Raw genomic sequence first — 24,254 nt, forward strand, 5'->3', positions numbered from 1 at the left:
CTGCGCCACCAGGGAGGCCCCGGCAACTGAGCCTTTTAAAGTTATGACCTCATGGGAAGGTCTCTGAGGGCCTCCCTCCCCTACCTGGTCAGGCACCTCTTAGGTTCCACATCTCTGCCCTTTCAAGACTGTAACTGAGAAGGACCCTATGGGGCCTTCCCGGGACAGACCCCTCCCACATACCCTCCACTTTAGCTCCTCTCTGAAGCACCTAGATAACAGTATCTGATGCACATTTCCTGAGTTGTTTTGTAGATCCTAAAACCCCCACCAAATGGAAGAAATTAACTACCTGACGACCACGAGCATGAAGCCCCCAGACCTACTGGGGCCTGAGGATTGATAATGTGACACCGTCTGTGACCTCACCGTCAGTCAATCAGAGAACTGTGCATGAGCTGATCACATACCCTGGGACTCCCCTCTCACTCAGCCTTTAAAATGCTTTCCTGAAACCCATCAGGGAGTTCAGGTGTTTCAAGCACTAGCTGCCCTGGACTCCTTGGTTGACGCCCTGCAAAAAACGCTGCACTTTCCTTCACCACCACCCGGTGTCAGCAGATTGGCTTTACTGTGGGCGGGAGAGTGGACCTAAGTCTGGTTTGGTAACAAGACTACCCAGACACCATACCTCTACGTGAACAGATGGATGTCTCTCTCCATATACGTCTGTGTGCATGTACACCCGCCTTAACCCAAGAAGGAACGTGGAAGTAGGGAAGAATGGAGATGCAATGAAGCTGAACATGAATACTGGCCACCGGTGGACCACTAACTTGACCCTTGGCTTTTTAGAAGACAAGGCAGAAGGAAGGGAAAACGAGCCAACTTCTCAGGAGACTGGCTCTGCCACCTCGGTGGTCAGACACCTTTCTCCTCGGGCACACGGGATACACTCACACAGACAGCTTCCCCAGGGAGGTTCTAACGGGCTGCATCCTGTGGTGTATAACTGGGTAAACTCAGAGTCGGGGGCGGGGCAGTGCAAGGTGGTTCAATCCCCAGTGCTGCCGATCTGACCTGACTCAGGATACAGTGTTTAGAATTTCTGGATGAGTGGATGTCATCGTGCCTTTTCAGCCATCCTCCCTAACATGACTTATCTCCACAAGCCCTTGATATGTGTCGGCTGGCAGAGTGCTGCAGTCTGTCTCTCTGGGAAATGCCTGAAAAACAGCTGTTGCCAGTGAGCATAGCCCTCTAGGCCTAAAGGGACCAAGCAGCTTAGACTGCAAGGTGGGCTGGGTGGGAGTGTTGGTTGACCTTCACCCCCCTTTGTCACAGCGAGTTGCTGAACAAGGGTGCTTGCCTGAGTAACATCTCTGTTCCTAGTGGGGACAGCACACAGCTTGATTTCCCAGCCAAGGCCAGCAACCCATGGACATGGCTTGGTTCTCCTCCTGATGCTCCCCCAGGAGGGGGCACATCCACTAGCCTGAGGGATAATGTGAGGAGGGGGGTAAAATAGGCTTCATGAGGGCCCTACATCTGGGATGATGACAACTGCTAGAAGAAGAAAGTGATGGTGTGAGGACCTGGCCACCCATCAAGGAGCCTGCCAGCCCAGCCTCACCCCAGGCCCACACACGCACTGCTGGCAGAGACACCCACTCTCCAGAGACAACCTGCTCCTGGACAGGGTACGTTACCTCCTCACCTGCTGAGAGATGGCACAGTGACAGGCCTGGGCAGGGGACGGGCTGGTGGCAGTGGCAGCTGACAGTCGTCAGACGAGAGGCTGAGTCAGGGCTCCTGCTCTGAGGCTCACCTGGAAGCACAACCAGAGATGAGTCACCAGGTGCAGCAGAAGCCAGGCGTCTCCCAGACAGTCCCAGCTCCCTCCGTGCCCTGCCCTCGAGCTCAGCAGCTGTCTCTCCTGTATCAGGCCGCAGGGGAGACGGTGAGCTAAAGGCAGAAAGAGAAGGCCCCGATCTGACAAAGAGCACAGGGGAACATCTGGAGACCACAGGCCACCTGGGGCCTCCCGTACCTGCACGCTGCCCTCCCCCACCCCCGCTCGCCCTCCCCAATCCGGCCAGACCTCTGCCAAACAGGAATAGTTTAGATGTTTTCTTTCTTCTTATGAAAAGATATGTCCATTGTAGAAAAATATGAGCATAGAGAAAATTACAGCAAAGAAAATAAAGACAGATTATAATGCATTTTTTTAAAATTTATTTATTTTATTTATTTATTTTTGGCTGCTTGGGTCTTCGCTGCTGCGCGTGGGCTTTCTCTAGTTGCGGCGGGGGGGGCTACTCTTCGTTGTGGAGCGTGGGTTTCTCATTGCGGTGGCTTCTCTTGTTGCGGAGCACGTGCTCTAGGCACCCGGGCCTCAGGAGTTGTGGCTCTCGGGCTCTGGAGCGCAGGCTCAGTAGTTGTGGCGCATGGGCTTAGTTGCTCTGTGGCATGTGGGATCTTCCCGGACCAGGGCTCGAACCCGTGTCCCCTGCATTGACAGGCGGATTCTTAACCACTGCGCCACCAGGGAAGCCCTACAATGCATTTTGCCAGAGACAATTTTGGTTAACGTGTTGATGCTTATTATTCTCACACATACTAGGAATAACCTGATTCCAACCAGAGGACATTTAGAAGAGATCATTTGATTAGATGTCTTTAAAGCAGGGGACTCTCCATGGACAGACAATTAGCCCCGCCGACTTCCTCCCCCAGAAACGCTGACTCTGGGACAATGGGCTCCCTCCCCCGGGGCTCCCAGCATCCTGCCCTAGAGCATCCATCTCCCAGGATCCCAGTGAACTTGGACCAAAAACAAAGGCCAGACAGGAATGGACTGACAGTGCTGTTTATTCCCCCAGCTAGAGGGGCATCCAAATGCGCTTCGGTTTGAGGTCGTTTGGGCCCGTTGTATGGCTTCACAAACACCCATGCCTGCTGTTTCCAAAGTGATTGTTTCTTCCTGTCACAGTAATTGGTTGCATCTGGATGCTTCCCATCCCCCCAAATTGTTAGACTTTTATGGAGTTTTATTCTCATCTCCTTCCCTTCTTTGTTTTCTCATCCTCTGCTATTAGAAAACCCTTTTTGGACTGTTAATTTGAAAAGATACACACACCCCAATGTTCACTGCAGCACTATTTACAATAGCCAAGACATGGAAACAATCTAAATGGCCATCAACAGATGAATGGATAAAGATGCGGTAGGACTTGCCTGGCTGCCCAGTGGTTAAGACTCCAAGCTTCCAATGCCGGGGGTGCATGTTCGATCCCTGGTTGGGGAGCTAAGATCCCACATGCTGCACAGCGTGGCCAACAAAACAAAACAAAACAAAAAGGATGTGGTACATATACAATGGAACACTTCTCAGCCACAAAAAAGAATGAAATAATGCCACGTGCAGCAACATGGATGGACCTAGAGATTACCATACTAAGTGAAATAAGTCAGAAAGAGAAAGACAAATCCCATGAGATCACTTACATGCGGTATTTAAAATATGACACAAATGAACTTTTCTACGAAGCAGAAACAGATTCACAGACATGCAGAACAGACTTGTGGTTGCCAAGGGGGAGGGTTGGGGGAGGGATAGACTGGGAGGTTGGGACAGATACAAACTATTATATATAGGATGGATAAACAACAAGGTCCTACTGTATAGCACAGGGAACTATGTTCAATATTCTGTGATAAACCATAATGAAAAGAATATGTATACGTAAATCACTTTGCTGTACAGCAGAAATTAACACAACATTGTAAATCAACTATACTTCAATAAAATAAATTTTTAAAAAAAGAAAACCCTTTTTGGCCTATTCCCTTGTTTTTCACTTTCCTATTAATGCTCTCAAAACCCACTTCATTCTCTGTTTTCAAGTATCTAGCTTTCCAACTGGCATAGGATCTCGACTGCTGGTTGGTCTTAGCCAACTGAGGGGGCCCACTGGGGTCCTAACTGGAGAAGCCAAGGGGGGTCCAGCAGGTCCTCCACCAGGAGTCCCCATGCGTTAACTTCAATTTTATATTAACTGAAACAGCCTGTTTCTGGCCTATCAAACCTACACTGCCCATCTGCTTTAAAGAAAAGGGCACATTGACCAGAAGTAAAGAATGCCCATGTTAAAAATAAAGATTAAATGCCTCCCTTCCTGGGACACCAATGCTGGGACTGTTTCAATGATAAGACTACCTTCCCAGATGCCAAGGCCATGCTGACTCACTGTGTATGTGCTGGTCTGTTTTTTCTGAAAGCTTGAAGGAATGTATCCCCAACTTGCTTAATGTTCTTTGTTCTGACAAGATATAAAACTGTGCTGAAAACCATGCTTCTCTGGAGCAGTTCCTCAGAATTATCTAAGATGCTGTCTTCCAGGCTATAGTCTTTAGTTTGGCTCCAATCAAACTCTTTTCTATTCCTATTATAGATTGTTTATTGATTATTTTCATTGACATGGCCAATGAACTAGACTTGCCCCAGCATCCCTTGCAGGTCGGTGGGGCCTTGTGAGTCTTCTCACCAGTGGAAACTGAGTGGAAATGCAGAGCACCACTTCCTGCCCGGCCTGAACACACTGGGTGTGTGTGCCTCCACACTCAGTCCCCACCCCATGATCTGGACCGTGGACATGTCTGCAATCAGCCAGGGCAGGCAAGCACAGGGCCTCAGGCAGTTGTTCCCCAAGCGCCGTACCTGGACCAGCAGCACCAGCATCACCTGGGAGCTTGTCGGGAATGCAAATTCTCAAGCCCCACTTGGACCTGCTGAGTAAAGACGCTGGGAGTAGGAGTTGGTCTAATCAGTCCTTTAGGGGGCTGGGATGCTCAGGAGAGACTAAGAACTACAGTCCCGGGGCAGGACAGAGAAACAAAGTGTAAGGAGCCTGTACCTCTGAAATGCACTTACAGCTGAGCTCCCCTGTCCACCTGCACCGCTTGCCTCTGGGCTCGGAGGTGATGGGAAAGAAATATTTCTGTGCATTTTATGTCACTGTCTTTCTGGGGCTCTCTGTCACAGCAGCTGTGCATCTCCCTAACCAATACAGTGTTTCAACAGAGGTCTGTAGACATCTAGGGAAACACTGTGGCCTTGAAAATACTTTTAAGCCTTGAGACAAAAGTACTAACTTAATGCTGAGAACTATAAAACATTAGTAAAGGAAATTGAAGATGATTCAAAGAAATGGAAAGATATCCCATGCTCTTGGATTGGAAGAATTCATGTTGCTAAAATGGCCATACTACCCAGGCCAATCTACAGATTTAATGCTATCCCTATTAAATTACCCATGACATTTTTTCACAGAACTAGAACAAATAATCTTAAAATTTATATGGAACCATAAAAGACCCAGAATTGCCAAAGCAATACTGAGGAAAAAGAACAAAGCAGGACAGGACTTCCCTGGCAGTCAAGTGGTTAAGACTCAGCACTTCCAATGCAGGGGGCAGGAGGCATAACCCTCCCAGACTTCAGACAATACTACAAAGCTACAGTAATCAAAACAGCATGGTATTGGCACAAAAACAGACATATGGATCAACGGAACAGAATACAGAGACCAGAAATGAACTTACACACCTACAGTCAATTAATCTTTAACAAAGAAGGCAAGAATATACAGTGGGGAAAAGACAGTCTCTTCAGCAAGTGGTGCTGGAAGAGTTGGACAGCTGCATGTAAATCAATGAAGTTAGAACACACCCTCACACCATGCACAGAAATAAACTCAAAATGGCTTAAAGACTTAAATATGTGACATGATACCATAAAATTCCTAGAAGAGAACATAGGCAAAACACTCTCTGACATAAATCATACCAATGTTTTCTTAGGTCAGTCTCCCAAGGCAATAGAAATAAAAGCAAAAATAAACAAATGGGACCTAATCAAACTTACAAGCTTTTGCACAGCAAAGGAAACCATAAACAAAATGTAAAGACAACCTACGGAATGAGAGAAAATATTTGCAAATGATGCAACTGACAAGGGCCTAGTTTCCAAAATACACAAACAGCTCATACAACTCAATAACAAAAAAGCCAAACAACCTAATCAAAAAATGGGCAGAAGACCTAAATAGACATTTCTCTAAACTAGACATACAGATGGCCAAGAGGCACATGAAAAGCTGCTCAACATCACTAATTATTAGAGAAATGCAAATCAAAACTACAATGAGGTATCCCCTCACACCAGTCAGAATGGCCATCATTAAAAAGTCTAGGGCCTCCCTGGTGGCGCAGTGGTTGAGAGTCCACCTGCCGATGCAGGAGATACGGGTTCGTGCCCCGGTCTGGGAGGATCCCATATGCCGCGGAGTGGCTGGGCCCGTGAGCCATGGCCGCTGAGCCTGCGCGTCCGGAGCCTGTGCTCTGCAACGGGAGAGGCCACAACAGTGAGAGGCCCGCATACCGAAAAAAAAAAAAAAAAGTCTACAAATGATAAATGTTGGAGAGGGTGTGGAGAAAAGAGAACCCTCTTGCACTGTTGGTGGGAATGTAAACTGGTGCAGCCACTGTGGAAAACAGTATGGAGGTTCCTCAAAAAACTAAAAATAGAGTTGCCATATGATCCAGCAATCCCACTCCTGGGAATATATCCAGACAAAACTACAATTCAAAAAGATACATGCACCCCTACGTTCATAGCAGCACTATTCACAGTAGCCAAGACATGGAAACAACCTAAATGTCCATCGACAGATGAATGGATAAAGATGTGGTACATATATACAATGGAATATTACTCAGCCATAAAAAAGAATGACATACCATTTGCAACAACATGGATGAACCTAGAGATTATCATACTAAGCAAAGTAAGTCAGAAAGAGAAAGACAAATACCATATGATATCACTTACATGTGGAATCTAAAATATGACAAAAATGAACTTATCTACAAAACAAAAACAGACTCACAGACATAGACAACAGACTTGTGGTTGCCAAGGGGAGGGGGGAGGGAAGGATTGGGAGTTTGGGATTAGCAGATGCAAACTGTTATATATAGAATGGATAAAGAACAAGGTCCTCCTGTATAGCACAGGGAATTATATTCAATATCCTGTGATAAACCATAATGGAAATAATATGAAAAAGAATATATATCTGTATAACTGAGTCACTTTGCTGTACAGTGGAAGTTAACACAACCTTGTAAATCAACTATACTTTGATAAAAATTTCTTTTAAAGAGTACTAACATAAATTCTATTTGGTAAACCCAATACAATACAATCCTTGCATCAATTATAGCAAGGATGCCACCTTGGGAAGCTGTGTTCACGTTTGGGTTTAACATTTCTGGGCACAGACGGGTGGGGTGGGCCTGCTGAGCCCCACGTGTCCCCAGGAAAAAATCACCTCATTGGAGAGCAAGCCCAACAATAACCCTGAATTAATAGCCATGCCTTGGGCTGAAGCCACAATTTCTGGTCCTGCATGGTGTCTTCACATAGATTTCCTCTCTGGTCCAATCCCCATAGGTGAAAGGAGCTACATGTAGAACATAAGGAAGCCACCCTAAAATCCCCAAAGTGACACTGCTTCTGGCAGGAAAACTGGGGACAGGTTCTCCTGGCATTCAGAGTGGTCATCTAGGGTCACTCTTCCCCAGCTTTAGGACAAAGATTTCACACACTGAGTTCACATTTTGGAGTGTCCCCCTCCACCCCACCTAGTAATGCAGGTCACATTCGCTTCGAAACAAAGGCTCTAAAAGGGAGGGAGATACTAATTCACCCAAAGAGTCATAACTTCTGCAGCAGCAAAGGGTACAGACTTCCTTTATGTGCATATGGAAGCACAAAGTGGTGTTTTAACCTCACTTGACAAACTTTGCTCTTTCTCAGTCATCCTGGGATGGAGTTGAAAGTCCCAACCCCTGAGGGGAGTGGCAGAGAATCATGTGCTGTCACACATACAGACCGCTCTGGCTCTGTGTCTGTGGTGGGAACACGGTCCCCTTGGTCCCCTAGTCAGGGGCACGGCCATCCCCACTCCTGTTTGAGCCACTTTGCAAATTAAATACAGTGATAGTCAAGCTTGATGCATTTTACAAACTGAGTCTCAATTACTCAGTTTACATCTTGATTGCCTGATAGCATCTGCCTGATCTAATAACATCTCATCACACTGACGCTAACCGGTATAGGGGTAAGAAGCATTCAGCATGGCATGTACTGGAGTGGACCTGAGAGACAAAGGATCCTTAGGAAGAGCACACTGAGTCTGAACAATGCTGGAGCCTGCTGGTCGACAGTCACCCAGTGACTGCCCTCATCTGGTCCCTACTAAGGTCAAGAAAATTAGAGAAGGTTGGCAGACCAGCTGTGATATTAAAGGGCATTTGACAAGTTGGTGCAGAATAAAAAAGAGATCCATCTTCCTGTGATCCTCCACCCCAGACACTCCCTAAGTATTTCCTTGGCATTGCAAATGGAGTCCAAAGTCTTAATCGAGAGGAACAAAACCTAATAGTGCTCCGCTGCTTTTACATCAGCCCTCACAGAGTATGAAGCCCACTTTTTTCTGCCTGCTGGGTTACATATTCAAGTTAGTCAAGCTGGACCATGATGCTGAAGGAAGCTGAGCTGATGCAGAAGAGTTGGTGTCACAGCCAGAGATCTGAAGATGCTACACTGCTGGCTTTGAAGATGGGAGGGGGACATGCCTCAAGGAATGCGTGCAGCCTCTAGAGGCTGGAAAAGGCGAGAAAATGGGTTTTCGCTTAGAGCCTCCTGGCAGGGTTGGTTTCTTCTGAAGACTCTCTTCTTGCTGTGTTCTCAAATGGTCTTCCCTCTGTGTGTGACACTGCCCTCATTTCTTCTTTTTATAAAAACGCCACATGACCCGATTAATTACCTCTTTAAAGGTCTATCTCCAAATAAAGTCATTCCGAATTTGGTGGGAGACACAATTCAGCCCATAACATTCCACCCCCTGGATCCTCCAAAACTGATGTCCTTCTTACATGAAAGATAAATTCACCCCATCTCAACAGGCCAAAAGTCTTAATCTATTCCAGCATCAACTTGAAGTCCAAAATCTCATCTAAATATCATCTACATCAGGTATGGGTAACACTTATGGTTCATCTGGAGGCAAAAATTCATCTCCAGCTGTGAACCTGTGAAAGCAGACAAGTTATCTGCTTCCAAAATACCACAGTGACAGGTTTGGATAGACATTCCCACTCTAAAAGGGAGAAATCAGAAAGAAGAGCGGGGTCATGGGGCCCAGGCAAGTCCTTTGAAAGAGAGCGTGGTATACGTCAGACTACGTCGAATCTCATTTTGACATGACTATTTCAACAGAAAAGCTACTTTTCCAAAGTGGGAAGTGACTGACAGAAAAGGTGATACTTTTGAGTTTTCCATGTAATTTCTGATCGAGAAAAGGATAACTGCTGTCATATGTCCGCTCCTAGCATTATTCAAGAACGAATTTTCTATTAGCATTCTTAGGGCAAACCATTAATTTTCACATTCCTGGAGAATTCATCTTTTTAAAAAAAATAAGATGATTTTGTTACAAAGCATCCGGATTTTACTTTACATTGTGTGGGCATGCGCACATGTGTGTGTGTCAATTACTTCTCAGATTTTTACTTCCTATGAGATTTTAGGAGTAAAACAGATCAAATAAGATTTCTTTGTTGTCTTTGGCTCCATCACAGTTTTCCTCTCACCTTTAGCAACCTGTTATTTGTCTTGGTCAAGGGTGCTATTTACAAACAGGCTCCTGGACACCAAAAGAGGAGGACTGTTAGTAAATGGCAGCGTTTGGGAAAAACCTGTAAAACACTGCTGACTTTCTTGAACCTGGGGAAGAACTGACCGTGAAAGTAGCTCCCGGGAGGGGTTTGGACAAATGTATAATAACATGTATCCCCCATCACAGTATCATATAGAATAGTCTCACTGCCCTAAAAATCTTCTGAGGATTTGTCCAAACCCATAGAATGTACACCACCAAGAATAAACCCAAATGTCAACTGTGGGCTTTGGGTGATGATGATGTGTCAATGTATGTGCATCACTTGTAACAACTGTGCCTCATTTGTGGAGGATGCTGATTAGTGGGGAGGCTGTATGTATGTCGGGGTACATGGGAATTCTGTACCTTGCGCTCAATTCTGCTGTGAACCTAAAACTGCTCTAAAAAAGTCTATGAAAAAAAATCCTCAGTCCTCTACCTAATCCCTGGCAACCACTTATCTTTTTACTGTCTCCATAACTTTGCCTTTTTCAGAATGCTATATAGTTGGAATCCTACAGTATATGAACTTTTCACATTGGCTTCTTTTATTTAGTAAAATGCATTTAAGATTCCTCCACGTCTTACAGATGGCCAACAGGCACATGAAAAGATGCTCAAGATTGCTGATTATTAGAGAAATGCAAATCAAAACTACAATGAAGTACCACCTCACATCGGTCAAAATGGCCATCATTAAAGTCTACAAATAACAAATGCTGGAGAGGGTGTGGAGAAAAGGGAACCCTCCTACACTGCTGGTGGGAATGTAAACTGGTACAGCCACTGTGGAAAACAGTATGGAGTTCCCACAAAAAACTAAAAATAGAGTTGCCATATGATCCTGCAATCCCACTCCTGGGCGTATACCCAGACAAAACTGTAATTCGAAAAGATACATGCATCCCTACGTTCACAGCAGCACTATTTACAATAGCCAAGACATGGAAACAATCTACATGTCCATTGACAGGTGAATGGATAAAGAAGATGTGATATATATATACAATGGAATACTACTCAGCCACAAAAAAGAATGAAATAATGCCATTTGCCGCAACATGGATGCAACTAGAGATTATCATACTAAGCGAAGGTAAGTCAGAGAGAAAGACAAATATTGATACCATATGATATCACTTATATGTGGAATCTAAAATATGACACCGATGAACCTATCTACAAAACAAACTCACAGAGAGAGCAGACTTGTTGCCATGGGGTGGGGAGGGATGGACTGGGAGTTTGCGATTAGCAGATGCAAACTATTATATTATATATAGGATGGATAAACAACAAGGTCCTCCTGTAGAGCACAGGGAACTATATTCAATATCCTGTGATAAACCATAACAGAAAAGAATACGAAAAAGAATGTGTGTGTATATATATACATGAAAAACGGAATCACTTTGCTGTAGAGCAGAAATTAACACATTGTAAATCAACTATACTTGAATAAAATAAGCTAAAAAAAGATTCTTCCATGTTTTTTCATGGCTTGATAGTTCATTTCTTTTTAGTGCTTAATAATATACCATTGTATGGATGTATCCCAGTTTATCCATTTACCTACTGAAGGACATCTTGGTTGCTCCCAAGTTTTGGGAGTTGTAAATAAAGCTGTTATTATAATTAGTGTGCAGGTTTTTGTGTGGTTATATGTTTTTAACTTCTTTGGGTAAATACCAAGGAGCACTATTGCTAGATTGTATGGTAAGAGTAAGTTTAGTTTGGTCAGAAACTGCTGAACTGTTTTCCAAAGTGTCTCTTCATTTTGCGCTTCCACCAGCAGTGATGAGAGTTCCTGTTGTTCCACATCCTCACCAGCATTTGGTGTTTTCAGTATTTTGGATTTTAGCCATTCCAAGAGGCGTGTGTATCTCGTTATTGTTGTTGTTGTTTTTTAACATCTTTATTGGAGTATAATTGCTTTACAATGGTGTGTTAGTTTCTGCTTTATAACAAAATGAATCAGTTATACATATACATGTGTTCCCATATCTCTTCCCTCTTGCGTCTTATCTCGTTTTAATTTGCATTTCCCTGATGACATATGTTGGGGAGCATCTTCTCACGTGCTTATTTGTCACCTGTGTATCTTTTTTTGGTGAGATGCCTGTTCAGAACTCTTACCCATTTTTAATAGGGTTGTTTGTTTTCTTATTGTTGAGTTTTAAAAGTTCTTCATGTATTTTGGATACCAGTCCTTTATCAGATATATTTTGCAAATATTTTCTCCCAGTCTGTGGCTTGTCTTCTCATTCTTTTGACCTTCCCACCCTTTCCGATGCTTGTGTGCAGGGCCTGGACTCTCAGGAGACTAGTAAGGCACCCCAGAGCGCAGAATTTAAGGAGGCACTTGATCTCAGGATCCTGCAAGAGTGACACTGCACTTATACACCCCTGAGATCCAGAGTCTCCTTAAATTTTCACTGCATGCCTTCTATGTGTTAATATACTTAGGGAGGAAAGCTAGATCACCCATAGTAGAGTGAAGTCTGAAAGAAAACCCAAATCTCTTACCTTCAAACACGTGTAATTGGAAGACATTCTGAGACATTAATCTACACCTGCCCTTTCACGGCGGGATGGGTATGATCGGTTAAAAAGCAGACACAGGGCTTCCCTGGTGGCGCAGTAGTTGACAGTCCGCCTGCCAATGCAGGGGACACGGGTTCGTGCCCCAGTCCAGGAAGATCCCACATGCTGCGGAGCGGCTGGGCCCGTGAGCCATGGCCGCTGAGCCTGCGCGTCCGGAGCCTGAGCTCCCCAACGGGAGAGGCCACAGCAGTGAGAGGCCCGCGTACTGCAAAAAAAACCAAAAAAACAAAAAAAAACAAGCAGACACAGCTGCTGAAAGTCCTTCTGCCTTTTGCTTCCAAAAGCCTACGCCTCGGAGGTGGGAAATAAAGAACTCAGCACACAGGGGGGAAAAATGTCTTGGCCAGAGCAGGAGGAAGAGTGGAGTTGCCCCCGGGACTAGGGTTGCTGGGTGGTAGGGGGGCTGCAAAGCCTTCTTAGGGGGAGCATGAAGGGTTGGTAAGACCCCAGCACAGAACGGCCACCTGATGCCCTGCAGCAGAGAGGGTCACAGGCAGCCCTGAGGAGTGTGGGACCCAAGACCACCAAAAGCCACTGGTCTCAAGGGCTCATCCCAGCTACCGTGTCTCATTGATCACCAGTGGACAGATGCCTTGAGGACCAGAGAGGCACCTCTCCCAACACCCTGGCTCTACATAAATTCTGGGGGAGCCCTGAGGCAACCCCAGGGTCCAGGCTGGGACAAAAGTTCCTTGCTGGCTATGGGACACACACTTCAGAGTAAGTTGAGTTCTAGGAAAATTAGAAGAAGCACCTTTTCCCCCGACAGCCGAGTTTGTGAATTGAGAGTCACCCCAGCCCCCCTCATCCTGACTCCTGGCACTAGACGGGGCCCCGGTTAATGATGGCTCCCCCACTGCAAGCCCAGCCTCCCCTTCCGCTGTTTCCATTCACTTTTGTGTTCTGTATCCTCAGGCTCCTTTGATTCTGGGGATTCCACACGAGCCCCAGCTGGTTAAGGGCACCTGGCCTCAGCACTTCAGCCAGCTCTCTGTAGCTCATGAGCCATTTATTACCAGGCTGCCTCTCTGAAGGCTTACTTCCTTGGAAGCTTTGTGCCAGACCCTCCAGCGGCCAGAGGTCCCTTGAGGTAATGACTCCATGGAACAGACAGAACCGAGCAGGACCAGAGGCTGCCGTGCAATCCCTTTTTGAACACAACCGGCACTTACTTTATGGAGAGGTGATGAAGTCAAACACCTGCTTGGTTTTTCAAGCCGGGAGTTAATGAGAAACCAGGTGAGGCAGATGTTGATGTGAGGCAAGAAAAAGCAGAGACCCAGATAAAGCCATTACGTTTATATATATATATATATATATATATATATATATATATATATATATATATATATATATAAAATCTTATTTTTCAATTTTTGGCTGCGTTGGGTCTTCATTGCTGTGAGTGGGCTTTCTCTAGTTGCGGCGAGCGGGGGCTATTCTTCGCTGCGGTGCACGGGCTTCTCACTGCAGTGGCTTCTCTTGTTGTGGAGCACAGGCTCTAGGCGCACGGGCTTCAGTAGTTGTGGCTCGCGGGCTCTAGAGCGCAGGCTCAGTAGTTGTGGCGGACGGGTCTTAGTTGCTCCGCTGCGTGTGGGATCTCTGCGGACCAGGGCTCGAACCTGTGTCCCCTGCATTGGCAGGTGGATTCTTAACCACTGCGCTACCAGGTAAGCCCACATTTATTTTTTTAACTACATTTAATGTCACGGCTGGGTTGAGTCTTCCGAACTGTCAAATACAAGAGACTTCAAAAAAACTGGTACCAAACTTCCTCCATATAGTATTCAAAATTAAATAATTCCAATCCAACCTTAGAGTTGGCTGCCTGAGTTTAGTCTTAGGTGCCTAGAAATTTTCCAGTCATGCTTTTGCCTCCGGTGTTTTATTTATTCACCATCCCAACTCCTCCTGTTACAAGGTGCTGCTGCCCATCTTTAAGGTACCATTCAGATGCTACCACCCTCTCAAAACAAACTCCTTGAGCTGGCTTGTCATCTCGGCCCCTGGGGCCAAGCTCTCCCCTCTGTTACTGTGACACTTCTAGCCTTCCACATTAGTCCATGTAATCTTGTATTCAAATAATTTCTTCCTTTCTAGACTGCCAGCTTTCTTGAGGGCAGGGAGTGTGTTAGGTTCATTTTTATACCCTCAGGACACCAAGCAAAGGGATTACCACCGAGTAGCTATTTACTTAATTGAATCGAATGCAAAACCAAAAACCAACCAAACTAAAATACCAAGCGTCAGCTCTTTTCTCTGAGTCAATACCATAGGAGCCGAAATGATGGTGGCCTAGGTTGAAATAACATCAACTGCAAAGGTTCCAGGCCTCAATAATTCTTTTGAAGGGTAGATTTGTTTCCAAATGGAATGAACCTATTTTTTTTCCTAATTATGTGCTCATTACAAAAATATCCAAACTCCACAGGAAAATATAAAGTTAAAATCACCTGTAAGTTAATTAAGTTATTTCAGTAAGATAATTAAGATTTTTGTTTATATTCTTTGAATTAATTCCATGAAAAACATGTATATATTTGCTTCAGTATTATGACTCCTTTAAAAAACAATATTTAGGGAATTCCCTGGCGGTCCAGTGGTTGGGACTCTGCACTTCCACTGCTGAGGGTGCGGGTTCAACCCCTGGTCGGGGAACTAAGATCCCACAAGCCACAGGGCATGGTCAAAAAAAAAAAAAAATCAATATTTGGTGGAGGAATTTTAGACTGTTAGAAGGCTAGAGTGGAATGAGATAATGGGAATATTTGTTTAGCTTCTTTAAGATTGTGGCAACCACATCTGCAAAAATCCATGGAATCGTAAGGACGGAATGAATCCCTAAGCTCTGTGTTGGAGCAGGTTTCAGTGCCCCTGCAACAGCTTGGCCAAATGACCATCCTGGCCCCAGCACGCTCCTAACAAGCCCTGTGGACAAAAGGGTGCTGAGATGCTCTTCTCAGGGGTGGTGACCGCCGGCAGTGGTGGCTTGTTCACAGGTCGTGGAGAACTTGCCAATGGTTCCCCAGTCCTGGCCTCCAAGCCAGCTCATTCCTGTTGATTCTGTGTGCTTGCCCATAACTTTACAATAAACTTCCTTTAGCTTAAGACTCCAGAGCTGCTTTCTGTTGTCTGGAACAGACCCGGAGTTTTCTTTTTTTTTTTCTTTTTTGGCGGTACGCGGGCCTCTCACTGTTGTGGCCTCTCCCGTTGTGGAGCACAGGCTCCGGACGCGCAGGCTCAGCGGCCATGGCTCACGGGCCCAGCCGCTCCGCGGCATGTGGGATCTTCCGGGACCAGGACACGAACCCGTGTCCCCTGCATCAGCAGGCAGACTCTCAACCACTGTGCCACCAGGGAAGCTTCTACCTCCTTTTTATTATGGAATATTCCAGACATATAATACAATTTAGAGAATCATACAACGGATACCCTGGACTATTTCCCACCCAGCCTATGAAATAAATCAAAAATATACGGTCGAAATTCCCTGGGTACTTCTCCCTAATTGTGTGCCCATTCTTCTGAATTTGGTTTTTTATTCCTACACGTCTTTATAATTAAAAAAAAACATATGTATGTGTCTCTAAACAATACAATTATTTTCCTATTTAAAAATATTTATGTATCCTCTTGAACTATTTTTCTGAGATTTATCCAGTTTACTGCCATATATATATACACATATACATATATATACACACACACATATATATATATATACATATATGTATATTTACCTTCTCTTTACTCTTCCTCCTGTAGATGTAGAGCTGGTGATTTACAATATTTTGTTATTTTTGTACCATATTGTACAAATATCGTAATACTGGTACCATAATGTCATAAATATATCTCTTGAGAGAGACTTTTGCTAGGGTACATACCAAGAAGAAACTTGGTATAGATTATATACATTCTTCATGTTCACTCTTTCTTTTTATTATTTTATTTAAAAAAAATTTTTTTGGCCGCATGGCACGGCACGTGGGATCTTAGTTCCCTGACGAGGGATTGAACCCATGCCCCCTGCAGTGGGAGCGTGGAGTCTTAACCACTGGACCGCCAGGGAATTCCCTCTTCCCTTTCTTTTTATTTTATTTTTTATTATTTTATTTATTTATTTTTTTACCATTTAAAAGAAAATTTTTATTGGGGTATTCTTGATTTACAATGTCGTGTTAATTTCAGGTATATAGCAAAGTGAAATCAGCTATACATATATCCACTCTCTTTGTTAAATTCTTTTCCCATATAGACCATTACAGAGTATTCAGTAGAGTCCCCTGTGCTATACAATAGCTCCTTATTAGTTACCTTTTTTATATGTAGTACCATGTATGTGTCAATCCTAATCTTCCAATTTATCCCCCTCCCCATCTTTACCACTTTTAAGCATACAGTTCAATGGTAATAAACACATTCATCACATTGAGCAACCATCACCACCATCCATCCCCGTGAACTCTTTTCATCTTCTAAGATGGAAACTCTATACCCATTAAACAGTAACTTCATTTCCTCATTCCCTGCCCCTGGCAACCACCAGTATATTCTTTTAAAATCTATATGGACAACCTATGTTTTCACCAATGGATCAACAGGCAAATTGGATGTCTGTGTTAATGGCGTCATAAAAACCTCAAATATTAGAATACTATCACAATCAATCTAGAAATCCTTAACATTGGTGTCAATATGTGGCAAATCTACTTTTTGTATGTGGCTGCAAAGAGGTACAGCTAGATGTCAACTGTGGTGCTCATCCACTGGTGGTTAACCTTTCATGTCCCTAAACCTTTCTTACCATCTTGTTTTCACTGAGACCAATCTGTTTTTTATTTGCTTTAAAATATTTTATTGGAATCCTCTGGGTAGGACCAAGTAAAGGCCACCTAATTGATTTTGGTCCCCAAATTTCTAGGCAGTCCCCTCCCTCCACCCCAGGAGGTTGACAGCTGCTCACGCGGGTTAATGCAGGAAAGACGTGAAGTTCCGAGGATCTGTCCAACCCCAGGTAGAGAACATCCTTTGTGTCAGCAAAATTCACAGTACCCACGTAGAAGGCACGCTACTCTCCACTTCTTGTCACAGCTTGTTGATGAAGTGGCAGGAACAATTACCTAGGCATCCCAGCTATTCCAACAGCACTTCTCCAAGAGGAGAATTCCAAACTTTAGGCCTTCAGCCACCAGGCTATCCCTGAATCTCTGTGAAGGGGCACTGCCCCTGCTGGGCTTCCAATGCTCTCAAGCTTTATTCAAAAATAACACACCGGTGAACGTCTTAAACCCCTTCGAGGCGCTGCGGACCCTCCTTCGAGAATCAGGGACCTGTGCGCCGGCAGCTGTGCAAAGATGGCGCAGGCGGTTGCCTTCTTCTTGGAAGGTTGCACAGCGGCCGCCAGGCGGATCCCAAAGCCACCATCTTCACCATCCACGAGTTCACTGCACAAAAAGCTTCCCTTTCTTTTTAAATAGGACGACAATAACACACTATCAAATATATTATCAATCTAATATACTATCAAAAATAGTAAGATATTGGAAGCCTCCATGTGTTGTAACTTCATATACACCAAACACAAGCTCATGAAAGAGGCGTTACTCTTTACTGAAGACATTTAAGAATTCTCCTGTGACGTTTCAGAAAGATCCTCGAATCATCAGCATCTTCAAGCTGTCAGAAACACACCTTCAAAGTATCGTAAGTACTTAGTTTTGCTGTTGAGGACAGCAGCCTATGGTCAGTCAAGACCAGCAGAGACCCCTGCAGTGCAATCACACAACGGCAGCCCCGTCAAGGCAGAGCAGCCAAAGTCGGGTGTTTTGTTCATCCTTGTAATTCGAGCAAGAGCCAGGGGTTTGTAAATTGCCGGTCAACACAGCCCGGGACGGCAGTTCAAGGGCAGGTCTGCGTGCCACAGACAAGGGCTGTGTGATGGCCACACTGTGGGGTGTAGGCGTAGCTCAGAACCACTTAAGAAGTGTGGCCCAGGACCCTAGGGGAGAGGAACTCTGAAACAGTGTTGCAGCCACTTATCCACTGCTCTGTCCACTGGAAGCCTCTAGGAACCAACACCCCTGGGGGGACAGATGCTCACGCACCCAGGAGGCGCTGCTGGGCTCTCAAGTGACTTCTGACGACTGTTGACACATCCAGCGTAATTTACTTTTTTCTAATTCTTCTAAGAGTGGTGATGTGTGGATGAATTCTCCGCTAACCCCAAGAAGGCACTTTACTAACAAGAAAACTTCCTTCTTGTGAACACATCATGTGAGAATTTAAAATAAACCCTGAGAGGGCACAGAAGACCACGTGAAGAGGGTCGGCAGGCTGTGCTGATGAAGAGCATCCTGTGCAGGGGCGGGGCCGAGTTCATACACTTTGCATCTTTGTGTGAACACCTGGGCTTCAGAACAAGCTGCCAGAACCAAATTAGAGAATTCCCCCTTCAAGGGAAGTAGTTAGAATGCTCCCGATTAGTTAGTTAGAATGAGTAGTCAGAATGCTCCCTTCTTCTTATTCTGGAGAAGAAGCTTAAACAATCAGAAAAAGAGTGTTTTTTCAGACAGGAAGGGTAGCCTATCCTATTCTCATCCTGCTATTTGTGACTTGTATGACTTCAAGCAAGTCTCTGTCTCTCTGCATTTGTCTCCCCCTTTGTAAGATGATGCTCTTAACCCCCAAAAGATGAGAATCAAGTAAAATGCCTCAGGTGGGAACAAAACCCATAGGACAACTCAGCACATTTGTAGAATATTAGACCTGGTCTAGTTAGATTTTTTTTGAGATTAGGTTAACAACTTAATGGCTTGATCTTGGGGGGGAAAAAAAAAAAGAAAAACACAGTAATGTAGTTTTCCTTCTAAAGGAGAAGAATCTGTAAGACCAAATGACGACTCAAAGGCAGTTGTCTTTAAAAGAAGAAGAACTGACGTTGAAGGCTGCTACCCACTAACATGGCTGATCCTTTGTTAAACGAATTAACGGGATTTCTCCAAGGTGGTTATTCATACTTTGCAGACAGAAAGATTTGTGTGGTTCAAGTGAACTGTGCATGGAGGAACATATGTTTGCAGCAGTGGAGGAAAAAAACAAACTAACAAAAAAAAAAAAAACAGGACTCATTAAATAAGCCTAAAAATAATCTGGGTATTTTCCAAGAAAAAAGATGCAGAGTCTGACACCAGTTTTTTGTTAACGTGTCAACAGGCCACTAATGATCCCAGGAAAGTAGCTGTTCATGGTGAATTGTCCCTAAGTAGGAGAGGTGGCCGTGGTGATAGGCGGAGCTGGGGCTGGAAGCAAGCAGGGATATATTCCACCTCTTCCTGGCAGCCAAAGAAGCCACAGCCCACAGGAGATGCTGGGCTGATCTGACCTGTGCCAGCACCCCTATGGAGAAAAAGCTCTTCCTGTACCATACGGCTGGACCATGCTGGGAAAGGTCTAAGCCATCTCTGAGCAAGACAGTTTGCCAGGGAGGCTGGCTCTGGCTGTTTCTCCTTTTGACCAGCAGTCAACTAGCTGTTGTGAAGAGGCACCTGAGATGGGAAAAGTCGAATGAGAAAAGACTATAGAAAGCAAGAAAAAGGTACACGTGGTCCGGCTCACACCCAAAGTCTCTATAAGTAAATAGAAAAGGTTGCAAAGACCAGTATCCAAGTCTGAGAAGCAGATAAAATGGAGCTGTGGTCCAAGAAGAGGATCACCTGGGGGTGGAAGGAGACTCCAAACCTGAGAGGGCTGCTGGGGACGGAGTTGTCCTATGATGGCACAGTTAGTCTCACCGGCCACTAACTAGTCTCCACTTTACCAGGGAGGGTGAGGGACCAACAGCCAGTCTCAGAATGGCGCTCTACACCTACACAGGGAAGACCCATCCCCTGGAAAGTCTCCGCTCAATGCCCTGTGGAAGGAGTACGGCTGCTTACGGAGGCTTCCTGCTCTGAAGCCGGCGAGCAATGTGGAAGAAGTCGACAGCAACTACGTTTCTGGTATATTTAGAGAATTTACCATAGCATGACATTGTTCATGAACCACAGAGTATTAGAAATGAAAGGGATTTCGCAGACCATGGTTCCAATGGTTTCAAGCATAAGGTCCCTTCTAAAATAATAATAATAATAATAATAAAAATGCAGCTTCCCTTATGGCAGTACTTTTGATATCTATTGACTCGGAAGATATAAAATGATCTAAAGAACTCAGCAGTACACTTCAATTCATTTTTGTCTTATTGATCCCAGAGGTGTCTATGTACACTTGCAAATTAGCTTTATACAAAAGCACAGCACCCTGCATGCAGTCTACACAGGGTTCCTGGTGCAGACCTGGGTTCAGAGACCTCTTGCAGTAATTCTGGGTTCCACCTCGAGGAAGCTGAAGGCCGGCAGAGGGCAAGTAACTTAACCTCCTCAACTTCCTTTAACCAGCCGGTCAGTGGTGCGCACCCGGCATCACCACACAGCCCAGGCAGCAAGCCAGGGACCTCTTCTTTCACCTCCATTTGGGGGACACTGAGGGTCCTTCCTTTCCCTGAACAGGTGAGTCCAGACTTCGGTGTAGAGAGGGAATATCCTGCCACTTCGGTCTGTGTTTTTTCTCCGCGCTTCCCTGTACCTAGCCCTTCTCAGCCGGCCAGAGGCATCCATGTTGCCTCCAGGGGAACTAGGATTGTTAAAGTAGAAAGGGAAAGACAGGTATTCTGCTTTTCACTTCCAAAGTAAGGTCTGAGAGCCCTCCTCAGGAAGAAGTTTTGGGTGTCAAACTCTTGATTTGTATGAAGGGGTCTCTCATCTATGGGAGGCCCCCAAAGGCACCTAGAAAGAGAACAGAGAAAGGCCAAGACCGACCTGTTCCTGGGACCCCTGTGTTGGCAGAGGGGCGGTGAGCAGGACAGGACCACCGAGGGGCCTGGGGGGCCCATGTGTAAGGAGAGCAGTGAGTACTGAGAAGCAGACCTGAGGCCTTTGTCCTCGTCCCACTGGGAGCCCAGGCCTGCAGCAACCTGCATGTCACTGTGGGTCCTTATCAGGACTCCCGCCTGTGCCCTGAGATACTAGTGAGTCTCAACTAAACTATCCCACATGACACTCTCATGGCAAAGGTCCAGGGATCTGATGCATCCCCTCCAGCAGGGCGGGGTCCCCGAAACACCGAGAGGGGATGGTGTGGATACCCCAGCATCTTACTTCTATACTTGAAAGAGGCATATTTGACCTGGAATCTGGCATCCTATTTCCTTGTAAGGATGTTTTGGGTCAACTTTTTTTCCTTTAAGAGGCAAAAGAACACAATAGAGAAAGTGTGGAGGCCCAGAGCTTCCATCCTGGCTCTGCTGTGTGCCTTGGCCACACTGAACTTTTTTTTTTTTTTTTAGTTTGGCTGTGCCGCACAGCTTATGGGATCTTAGTTCCCTGACCAGGTATTGAACCTGCACCCTCAGCAGTGAAAGTGTGGAGTGCTAACCACTGGACTGCCAGGGAATTCCCCACACTGAACTTCTTTAAGCCTTAGTTTCCTCATTGAAACATGGGGATAAACATCCCCCCAGAATTTCTGAAATGATCAAGTGGACAGGGGACACGAATGCTTTTAGTAAATTCCAAAATGTTAGCTATTGCTCCTCTGGAAATCTAAGCACAGCCTGTAAAATACCTGGAATATAAGTGAAGCAGATGTATCTGGAGTTGTGGTTTCAAGTAATACTTACTGTGCTTAATATTAAAAAAAAACAAAAACCTATAACCCTGCCTTAAAATTCCTCTCACCACTTATTTCAGTCAAAGACAGAGGGATAGGGGATGCTTTACATGAGAGAGAAAATGAGTTAGAATGAATGAATAAAGGAATTACGAGGTAGGAACAGATGTTTGAAGATAGGAGAATTTTAAATGCATAAGGATGCTGAGCTTAACCCGAGTCTGTCCTTAACCACTCAGCCAAGGAGGAGTGTAAAAACCATCAGATAGCGGAGAAAAGCTATCTCCTGACAACCTCCAGGGGCCATGATGCCTTTTTTTTTTTTTTTTTTTTTTGCGGTACGCGGGCCTCTCACTGTTGTGGCCTCTCCGTTGAGGAGCACAGGCTCCGGACGTGCAGGCTCAGCAGCCATGGCTCACGGGCCCAGCCGCTCCGCGGCACGTGGGATCCTCCCGGACCGGGGCACAAACCCGTGTCCCCTGCATTGGCAGGCCGACTCTCAACCACTGCGCCACCAGGGAAGCCCAAGGGGCCATGATGCTTTTTAACCTCTGCCAGGCAGGAGAGAAATGAAAGTGGACAAGTAACCACAGGATCTGAGGCCAGACAGATGAATTTTGGATCCTGGATTTACTTCTTACTTGCTATGCAATTTTGGGCGGGTTACTTAACCTCTTGGTTTCTCCAGTGGCAAGATGGAAAAAGTAATGGCTGTATTCGTTTCCTATCGCTGCTGCAGTGAATTACCACAAACTCATGGCTTAAAGCAACACAAATTTATGATTTTATAGTGCTGGAGTTTGGAACTCCACAGCATGAGGAGGGCTGGAGGGGGAGGCTCTGGGGGAGAATGTTTCTATAAGCAGCTCTTTTGTCCCTTTCCTGTTTGCCCATTTCTGTTCCCCTCAAACCTTATAGAAATGAGATAACTCGGTAACATTTAACCTGCCTCCTGAGTTCTGCTCTACTGAACATACACAATGTCTTACCTAACCTGTTGATTCCTTTCCTGGATTAAACGGTGTGAGGGGCTTCCCTGGTGGTGCAGTGGTTGAGAGTCTGCCTGCCAATGCAGGGGACACGGGTTCGTGCCCCAGTCTGGGAAGATCCCATATGCCGTGGAGTGGCTGGGTCCATGAGCCATGGCTGCTGAGCCTGAGTGTCCAGAGCCTGTGCTCCTCAACGGGAGAGGCCACAACAGTGAGAGGCCCGCGTACCGCCAAAAAAAAAAAAAAAAAAAAGGTGTGAGAATGAAGAATTAAGTAGTTAAAGAATGACTGACTCTGTACCCCCAGCTTCCCTCTTAGCAAATGTGCAGGTGAACCAGGCAGGTAAGACAGCATCCAAAGGAAGATCAGGAGAAGTCAGCAGTCTGCTAGCAATGGAAAAATGACGAGGGGACTTCCCTGATGGCACAGTGGATAAGAATCTGCCTGCCAATGCAGGGGACACGGATTCGAGCCCTGGTCCAGGAAGCTCCCACATGCTGCAGAGCAACTAAGCCCCTGTGCCACAACTACTGAGCCTGCACTCTAGAGCCCGTGAGCCATAACTACTGAGCCCGCATGCTGCAACTGCTGAAGCCCACGTGCCTAGAGTCTGTGCTCCACAACGAGAAGCCATTGCAATGAGAAGCCCATGCACCACAACGAAGAGTAGCTCCCTGCTCGCCGCAACTAGAAAAAGCCTGCACACAGCAACGAAGCCCCAACACAGCCAAATATAAATAAAATTAAACCTAAAAAAAAAAAACCCGATGAAGAATCTGACCTCCTACCTTAATGATTAACTGAGATTGTTTCCCCTTTCCAAGAATTATCATGCTGAGCAGAACCTTCGGAGTTGGTCTCGGACATGAGTCCACCTTCTCCCCAGATCGCTGGCTTTTCTGATTAAAACAACTTTCCTTTTCACCAACACTTGCCTCTCAATTATTTGTTTTTGAGTGGTGAGCAGCTGAACTGAGTTTGGTAACATTTCCTGGCCTTTTCCAGCTTCCAGAAGCCACCTCCATTACCTGCTTGTGGCCTTCCTCTACCTTCAAAGCCAGCACCATGACACCTTCAATCTCTCAGACACTCCTACCCTCGTCTTATAAAGATACTTGTGATTACATTGGGCCCACCAAATAATCCACGCTAATTCCCCCACCTCAAGATTCTTACTCATATCTGCAAAATCTCTTCTACCCTTAAGCTAACAGATTCTTAGGTT

General features: G+C 45.5%; 1 protein-coding gene across 2 annotated transcripts in view; it reads right to left on the reverse strand.

Moving 5' to 3' along the window:
* The window catches only part of GNG4 (G protein subunit gamma 4), a 77,588-nt gene that overhangs the window by 42,938 nt on the left and 10,396 nt on the right, over nt 1–24,254 (reverse strand). The window contains exon 2 of one of the 2 annotated variants that reach the window (XM_060090086.1): nt 1,658–1,768. The exons of the other annotated variant lie outside the window; for it this stretch is intronic. The gene's annotated coding sequence lies outside the window, so the exon portion shown is untranslated. The remainder of the gene's footprint in view (nt 1–1,657; nt 1,769–24,254) is intronic. 2 annotated transcript variants of the gene reach the window in all.

The sequence above is a fragment of the Mesoplodon densirostris genome, chromosome 1, assembly GCF_025265405.1.
Source record: "Mesoplodon densirostris isolate mMesDen1 chromosome 1, mMesDen1 primary haplotype, whole genome shotgun sequence".
Taxonomy (NCBI): domain Eukaryota; kingdom Metazoa; phylum Chordata; class Mammalia; order Artiodactyla; family Ziphiidae; genus Mesoplodon; species Mesoplodon densirostris.